Raw genomic sequence first — 9,737 nt, forward strand, 5'->3', positions numbered from 1 at the left:
GCCACCTATGAGCTACTGCATAACACAGTGTAAGTATTATTATTGGGCCGTGACTCCTGGTATACCATAACATACCCAGTCATTTCACCCACACAATGTTTACTATATGCAAGTGCATGTGTCCAACGACATCATACGTCATACTTTACTGTATGCATTTTGAGTTGATGCAATGCCGCACATCATCCCTGCCAATGTCACATTCTGACTCTTACCATGGCCTAATGCAAAAGCAAGAAAGGAGGGTAAAGCCGATTCTATATATGCAGTGGAAAAGTGACAGCCCTGGGTAAACCCCACAGTAGAGATAGATGAGGTAAAGTTATTATTCACTGCACTGCACTGTTAGATTTGGTAATACAATGAGAATTACCTGCTGCATATTATAGACCTCTGTATGCAACACCTTAAACATAAATGAAGTACGTTAAGATTCCCAGAGCACTGTTTTTTTTTTTCGTACCTTAGTTGGAAGGTAGGAAGACTACCTGTAAATATTTCAAAAAGTAGGGTATAAAACAAAAAAAATTGGCAGTACTTCTGTGGCTTACTGGCAGTGTGCATTCAAAGTTTAATGACGTTTTGCTGGTCGGTCTAGTGGTTTGTGAGATTCGCTTGGTACACACAGACACTCTCATAGACAGCTAGCCTCCTGTAGAGCCATGCCGTAATAAATGATATCTCTGTGCAGGGGTAGCCATTCTAAGCGTGCCGCCACCTTGTGAATGTGCTGCCTTTTTTCTTTTGTCCTGTTTTGAAACTGAAGCCTCAATGTAACAACAGTGCATTAAGCGTTATGTGAAGAAGCAGGATTTCCTCTTGGTGTACCGCAGAGGTAGAAGGGATTTAACCACATAAACATATAGTAAACTCGACCTGAGTTGACTCTGTCTGTACGAGGACCACTTTTTTCCCACCACAGCAAATCTCTTCACCAACAATAGCCGATCTACAGCAAGCTCACAGATCTGCTATTTTTGGCTAATGTTCCCCCCAGAATATGGATGCTGGGGTTCAAGTGCTTAAGCACTGTGCGTGTGCGATGCTCCAGTTCTGTATTCAACACAGTCTAACCTTCCACCTTATTTACTTTCTTTCATCCCTCTATCCTCCCTAAACTCAACCCCCCAGCTTCGTCCGTGGTGCCACTTCAAATGAGCCAGGTCACATCTCTGTCACCCAAAATGGTCGTCAGCAAGGATCTGAGAGAGGGAGAGAGTTGAGGGGTGGCAGGATGAGGGTGAGAGATAGAGAGAGATAGAGAGAGATGAGAGGGGAAGAGAAGAGAGAGGACTTATGTGTCAGTTGGTTTCTCATTGCTCAATCAGCCAGATATCTGAGCTGTCACATGTGCATCTACGGCATATGAAGAGTGTGTGTGTGTGTGTGTGTGTGTGTGTGTGTGTGTGTGTGTGTGTGTGTGTGTGTGTGTGTGTGTGTGTGTGTGTGTGTGTGTATGCGTGTGTGTGTGTGTGTGTGTGTGTGTGTGTGTGTGTGTGTGTGCGTGTGCGTGTGCGTGTGCGTGTGCGTGTGTGTCAGGATCTCTCTGCAGTCAAGCTGAATCTGCTCTCAGACCTGAGCCTCTGTTTGATTCTGTGAACTTGCCTGTGTCAGGGAAGATACTCCTCGCCGAATAAATCTAAAAGTGTTTATCATCCCAGAGGAAAAGAGTGCAGCGCGCGTGCACGTGTATGTGCGCGCGTGTTTGTGTGTGTGTGTGTGTACTACACATGTGAGTCGGTAACAAGTGGAAGAATGCAATTAACTTGCCTGTGTATCTCTGGAGAGATGGCAGCACTTTGCGATTCTTTACAAACACGAATTAAAGGCTTCGTGCCTGAGGCACAGTTAGACTCTGAGCATCCACAGCTCTCTTGCCATGCCATTGGGAAACCAAGTGGACAGCATGCTCTGCCAATCATCCTGCCTCTGCCAAAACATACATTTTGTGCATGTGCCCTTGTGCAGATATACATAATCACTTGTCTGCGTGTGTGTGACTGTGTACATGCATGCTGTTGTGTGCCCGGTCCTCAGAAAACACTATACACAGCCTTTTGAAATTCCTACACCAATAATTTCACCCATGTGAAGAGGATTTCTTAACACGAGGGGAAGCTTAATCTGTATTGTGTTCAAGCGACTGTAGGCCCTTTAAAACAACACAGAGACATCGTTCAAACCAGAGAGCGTGCCCTGGCTGTATGGATACTGCATGTGCGTGGTTCTGAAATGATGCGGTCCAACTGTTCGCCTTGTGTAATCCGGGGGCAATTAATGGGAGAAAACTTCCTTGGCAGTGAGTTTAATCTCATTAACTACAGTACACAATGTTTTTTAAGCCTTGTTATTTGTCTGTGCATTCAGCCCGGTCTAGACAATATGCCGTCTATTTCACAAGTAGGAGCACGACAAGCTGTTTATGAGATCTTGGGGGAAATGTGATGCAGCAATATGGCAGGGCTCACAGATAAGCCTCCTTCCACCAGCAGAAACTCAAACAAGAGAGAGTTGGTCCACAGCCGTCAGCCGTTTACTGGGTTTGTTGACAGAGAATCCTTTCTCTGCACAGAGAGTCGTTTTTTTACATGATTTTTTTTACACGATTTTATGCTGAAAACAAGAGAAATGTCCCTTTGAAAGTTGACTGATTTTACCATTCACATAAGGTGTCATCATCATGTCATCTTTCATGCCTTTCTAATTACATTACTAAGTCATCATAATGAATATTTTATATCACGATCAATAGTTAAAAGCAACTAATTATAAGGATGTGCGCATGTGGACATAATAATAATAATTGTGTTTGTCTATTTATTTTCAGGGTTGGAAATAGGCAACCCATTAATCATATTCCCTCAAATATACAACAAAATGTTACTGATGCTCCTCAATTTTTCCTCTACAGGCTCATGAAAATGCTAGATAATTGGTGGTATTTTTATGGTCCAATGAGTAGCTAGTGGCACAGTATGATAATGTTTTAATGTTTGCCAATGTACGTATATTGGAATATAAATTTCACACAAAAACGAGTATCTATGAAAAGCCTGTACGTTTTTTATTCTGTTTCATATTTGTCATTTTTAAAACAATGACACCGGCAAAAAAAAGCCCAAGTTTGCTCTGAACATTTATCTCAACAACATTGTGAATACTGAATATTAATTGACCATATTTGTGTACTCCCATAAACCATGCTTCTCTGATCAGTCCATGAAACTCCTTTCAGTTTTCATTAAAGCTTATCACAACACTATGTGTAAAATAATAATAATAATAATAATAATAATAATAATAATAATAATAATAATAATAATAATAATAATAATAATAATAATAATAATAATAATAATAATAAAATAAAAGCAAAACACATTCCAATTCCAAATCACACGATATATGTGTGTAAATGATCCATTTGTACTAAAAAGGGGAGGGTATCAAAATCCCCTAATCATCAAGGAACAAAAAATTTGGCAGCAAAACACACAGTGAGCATGGATGAGACTAATTTACTAAACATACCCTCCAGTCTCATAATTACATGTAATTTTACCGGCATAATTAACTAATTTAATTACTACTCCTCAAGAGCATCAATTATTGATATTACAGAGCATTCAGATGGCAGGCAGCTCTCTCGACGTGGCACGCATTCAGAGGGTGGTAAACACATGCTAGCTCTCCAAGAGTCTTGGCTAGCTTCCTGCCAGTGTGTGAAGGGGAGAGGAGAGGAGGGGGGGAGTCAGGTTGTGTTTGTGTGTGAGTGCATGTGTGTGCATGATATATCGTTGCGTGTGTGTGTGTGTGTGTGTGTGTGTGTGTGTGTGTGTGTGTGTGTGTGCGACCGTGCGACCGTGCGTGCGTGTGTGCGTGCGTGCGTGTGTGTGTGTGTTGTCTGTGTGTTTGTATGAAGGCAGGCCAGGGTGGCACAGCAGACGGCGCCCGTTGAGGGAGAGAGAGACATAGACAGAGAAAGCGTGACACCACAAACAAGATACTTACAGTTAATTAACAACTCTGTGTCAGCCTCATGAGGACATTTCAAACATGGTCAAATGAAGCTCCTTGCCCTCAGATGGTTGGACGTCGTGGTCCCCATCCCTCCAAAATCCTGTTCCATTCTTTACACTCTCAGACTTAAACAGTCAGGATTTTGCTGTGTGTGCGCCCTCACGAGTGTCACAGTGTTGTGATCTTGGCTACTGTGTGTGAAGGCTCTCTGGTCATAGTCAATTTCGAGGATTAAACTGAGAGCTTGCGAAATAATCTATTATACATGGTGTTGACGTACATAAATGCCTGTTAAATCAATTCACAAAACCTCCTTCCCCGCAGCAGCAAGAAGGAGCTGCTCATTGCTTCAGTCAAATAAATCACACGAGGCACTCATCCCTGTTTGGAAACATTCCCCTACTGTCAACAAAGCTTTATTTATTCTGGATTTGTCATTAATGAAATGACACCCACAAATATTTAGAGTCATGCCCATAAACGTGGATAAAAGGCTTTAATGAGCTAACCCATCTGAGGCAGGCTGACTCCGTAACCTCTCTGTGTAGCCTAAAGGTGTGAATGCAGGTGCGAACATTGTCTAACATATAGGTGATTTAATGAATGATTGAATGAATGGATTTATTTGGTGATAAAAGGAAAGAGCACATCAGCACTTGCACAACATATAGCGGACACAATATCACAGAGGATAAAAACACAATAAAGGCATCAGGCAGCAGCATGCAGCATTACAGTTTACTGGCAAACAGTCTACGCTCCTTTACGCATTTTAAATTACTCATTTATTTTACTAACTAACTGAAACCGGGAGTGAAAAAAGGGCATTACAAACCATAAGAAGCTAAACATTGTTATCAAAGGCAGAACTGTACATGTATGTGCACATACAGTATATACACACCTACACAACTCCATCTGCATGAGACTATGCATACCCACTAAAAACTACCGGTACCTAAGATAACGTAGCCATTTTTGTAAAACCCCTTTAAAGATGGTTTGGTTCCAGTTAGGTGGGCAACGTTTTCCAATGTGTTGCTGCACTGTATCTAAATGCATTTCTCCCCATCAAGGTTTTGACATTTTTTTTAAAGATACGTTTTTGCGCTTTTTCTGCCTTTATTGATAGGATAGTGGGCTGACAGGAAATGGGGAGAGAGATGGGGGGGATCCTGATGACACACAGCAAAGGTCATTGGGATAAGGAGTCGAACCCGCAACACGCTGTCAAGCTACGCCAGCGGGCGCCCAGGGTTTTGAATTTAATAGGGATACAAACGGTTGTGCTACCTCTGGAGGAATACTGGTGGCTCTCCCTCACAAGTGCAAAATAGTTTCTCAAGTACTTTGGCACTATATTCTTAACCATTTTAAAGGTGAGAAGCAGCTTGATGCATAAGGTGCGCTTTTCAACTGACAGCCAATTAAGTCTGTTGAAGTATGTTTGGTCCCAGTGAGCATGTGGTAAAGGTATTATTACTGTGTAGTTCAGGTGTACATATTATGTTTGTATACCACTCATTACAGGGTTCACATGTATGTTACATGTTCTGTTTTTTCCAGGAATATAATAAAAATACCATTTCATGGTAAGCTCTCTGTCTCTCTCTCTCTCTCTCTCTCTCTCTCTCTCTCTCTCTCTCTCTCTCTCTCTCTCTCTCTCTCTCTAAAATGGGAAAACATTGTGAAAATATTATTTTTCATGGTCGTTCTGCTGGAGCCCTTGATGCTGGCACTGTGGCTTTGCATTAACATCCACTCCTGATCCATTAGTACCCTTTAAGGCCTACGGTGCACAGCACTCACAAACAGCTATTTGAACTGCAGCACAACTGCTCAGAACAAAGCGGAGAGAGAAAAAAATAAAGGTCTGAAATGAAATGCAATGCCTAACCTTTTAGCTGAAGGTGGATGGAAACTGAAAATGCAAGACGAGTGGGTGTGCTGCACGGACATAGTAAAATCCTCAGTTTTAATGCATCCATTTGTAACTCAGAGAGTTTACAAACCCATAAGGGTTAAATTAACACTGAGGATTTGACTGTGTACACACAGCCAAGAGTCCAATGTCAGGATTTCAGTGTGTACTGTCTGCTCCTCCCTGGAAACCCACCATTTAACACCATGGAGACCGATGGACACTCATAATAATGTTTATATTAGATAGATTTTAGATAGATCTATATTATTAGACAGACAGACAGACAGACAGACAGACAGACAGACAGACACACAGACAGACAGATACACAGACAGACAGACAGACAGACAGACAGACAGACAGACAGACAGACAGACAGACACACAGACAGACAGACAGACAGACAGACAAAAGAGTAAACTGGTAGTAACGTCTAGTGTTCATTTTGACAGCAAATTCCGAATTAGTCTTCTTTTGAATAATACACCATTTAGTTTTAGTCCTAGTTTAGCCTTCTGAAATTGTTTAGTCTTAGTCTAGTCTTAGTCGGCTAAATAACAAAATCTTAGTCTTTTAGTCTTTTAGTCTTATAGTCTTAGTCAACAAAATTAACAAGTACCTTACTGTCTCAGTGATTTTTTATGATACCAAAAGTCTTGTACAATACAGAGAGTTTTGCATGTTTTTTTTGCTGCAGTTACACAGAATGTGAAAGTGAGAGGGCAGCTCGATCTGATCTGATCTGAACTGAATGAAGCCAGTCAAAGTCAAGCAGGGTTTGTCGCAAGAGAGCTGGCTGGCCTGTACTTGAAGTGGTAGATGGAGGCAAACTGAACACCAGGGTGAAAATTAAGTGTCTACGCATCAGGCTAGGAGTGTGTGTGTGTGTGTGTGTGTGTGTGTGTGTGTGTGTGTGTGTGTGTGTGTGTGTGTGTGTGTGTGTGTGTGTGTGTGTGTGTGTGTGTGTGTGTGTGCGCGCGTGCGCGTGCGTATCTCGTGTGTTCGCAAAGGCCTGTCGTCTCGGCTCTATATGCGTGGGTTCAAACGTGCACGTGCGGGGCGATCATGTTTGTACGTACGCACGCAAATACATGTACTCGGCACATATGTGTTTGTGCACTCACATATGACTGCGAGAGTGTGCGAGTGTGCCCCGAATGTCTCCTCTGTGCTCCTCTCTAATTATATTCATAACAGCAATTTGAATGTGCAGGGCCCATGATGAATGTGCCACCCAAGTGTGACTCGCTCCTAATAGGATTCTGGGAGACGACGGCGGTCGACAACAGGGGCCCTGCTCGTCAGACAACGCCCTGTGCCTCACACACACACACACATAGAAACACATTACACATGCGATCATGCACGCTCTCTCTCTCTCTCTCTCTCTCTCTCTCTCTCTCTCTCTCTCTCGCTCTCTCTCTCTCTTTTAAAAAAGCACACATCATATCACTGTGTCAGTGAACAATCTCCTTTTTCACCCTCTACCTTGCTCTCTCTCTCTGTCGTTCTCTCCCTTTCTCATTATCTTCCTCTCCCCATTTGTAGAGTCAATCTCACCTCCCCTGTGAGAGGTTTTACCTTTTACCTAAACCATGCACACTGTGTGTGCGTGCTTGCGTGCGTGCGTGCGTGCGTGCGTGCGTGCGTGCGTGCGTGCGTGCGTGCGTGCGTGCGTGCGTGCGTGCGTGCGTGCGTGCGTGCGTGCGTGCGTGCGTGCGTGCGTGCGTGTGACAAACACTGTGTTGAAGATACTGTCTAGAAAGCATTGTACCTGTTAAAAGTGACAGTATTTAAAGAACCTACTGTAGTCCTTCCACTTGTCACATGAAAAAGTGTAAACATCTTCCCCTTTCATTTTTTGCTTTGCTTTGGGTATGTTTTTGTGATCCACCAAGACCCCATGCCTATGTGAAATACAAATTTCACATAGGCATGGGGTCTTGGTGGATCACATGACTAAACATCATGACATCATAGGTTTGAGTCTGGTTCACAGCTTGTTTCATAACTTTGTTGGCTTTTTCCCTCTCTATCTCCTATACTGTGTCACTACCACTATTATTACTACTATTGCCAGCATGTATATGGTTTCTCATGATTCAGCATGTAGTCATTGTACTTTATCCCATTCGGTCCGGGAACGCATCTACAAATGTCTTCTAAATCTTAACAGTTTTCTGAAAACCGTATGTTCAGTGGTGCTCAAACTTTTTCATGTCAAGGACCCCCAAAATTATATGTATTTGGTCGCAGACCCTAATCTCAAAATATTGTGTTCCAGAGACCCCCAGAAGCAAAGATTTGAGTTAAAAAACGTTTTTTAACTTTTTTATTGAAAAAAATGCAGATCTACAAGCTCATGAGCTAGCATATCTGCTATTTTTGAATAGCCAAAGTATAAAATAATGGTTATAGCTCAAATCTAAAATGACACAGATATGTTCCCGGATTGAATGGGTTATGATGTGAATGACCTGGATTCAAGGGTTTATCTACAACAAATGGACCCAGCAGGTGCCCAAGAGTGACAGATGTGATTTGGTGAACAGCTTGTTGTCATTAAACAACAAGGATGTCAGGATGTTCCTGATATCTTCCTGGTGTTTTATGTTACAGTATCGAAACAGCTAATGGGAACTGATTAACAGCTCCCTGTATCTTAGATTAGATTCTCAGGAGCCTCTAGGGCCCGATGGCCGGCACCTGGTATCCTTGGAGGCCCTTCTCCACAACATCACACTGATATCTCTCCCTGGCTCCAGAGAGACAGCCCGATGAGATCTATTCTCATGTCTAGTACATGCATTGTACTTAGAATTCTTGGCCCCAAGTTTAATTACATCAGTGACAGCATGTTTATTTACTGTAATATCACGTCTACCACCTGCCAAAACACAATGCAATTCCAAGGATTTACTCCTCTCCTGAAAATATTAATCAGAAACCAAATATTCATCTGTGAATCAAATCCCACTTAAGACAGCCATTAAAGCTACAATCCAGTGATTGTTTTCATGAGAATTTGTATTTATTTTATGCGCTTCCATAATTATTGTAGTTTGGACATCATTACAAATTGCAATTACCTATCTCCATTGGGGAGAGACATAAATCTTAAAGATCTTGGCTTCATCTAATAACTCCATGATGTTATGTACTGTATGTGCGTCTGCTTGATTAAAATGAGACAGAACCATCTTTTGCCATCATGACAGACTGTGATCCTGAACTAATCCAGGTACATAAAGACGTGATCTGAGAATTGAAATGGATGCACATAGGATAAGACGGATTATACTCAAAGGCCTTTCCTGTGGGATGCCATTACCATGGTGAGATGGCACAGGAGACCCCTTCCTCGCCGACACACCTCTCCACATCCATCCGTCAAAGTGTCAGCCCGCTCGCTCGCTCTCTCTCTTCTCCTGCCTCCCAAGACATCCATTGTGTCAAGGCCAAATCCCTGGACAGAAGACTTGTGGTACCTGGTAGTCTTATAGTGTATATCTATACATCACATACTATATCCCTCCTGCTACAGACATCAAAGCTGTTTGATGTGATGGTCTTACCGGTTGGTCCCAGATGAGCAGAGGAATAAGGTATGATCCACAAACAAACACACGCGCACACACTCACGCGTGTGCGCCGACCGCACACACACACATGCTCGCACGCGCGCTCTCACACGAATGCTCACACGCATGTTCTCACACACACACAAACAAACCAACAAAAAAACACACACACACACACACACACAAACGCACGCACACGCGCGCGTGCGCAC

Source organism: Gymnoscopelus braueri (assembly GCF_963280865.1).
Source record: "Gymnoscopelus braueri genome assembly, chromosome: 4".
Classification (NCBI taxonomy): Eukaryota; Metazoa; Chordata; class Actinopteri; order Myctophiformes; family Myctophidae; genus Gymnoscopelus; species Gymnoscopelus braueri.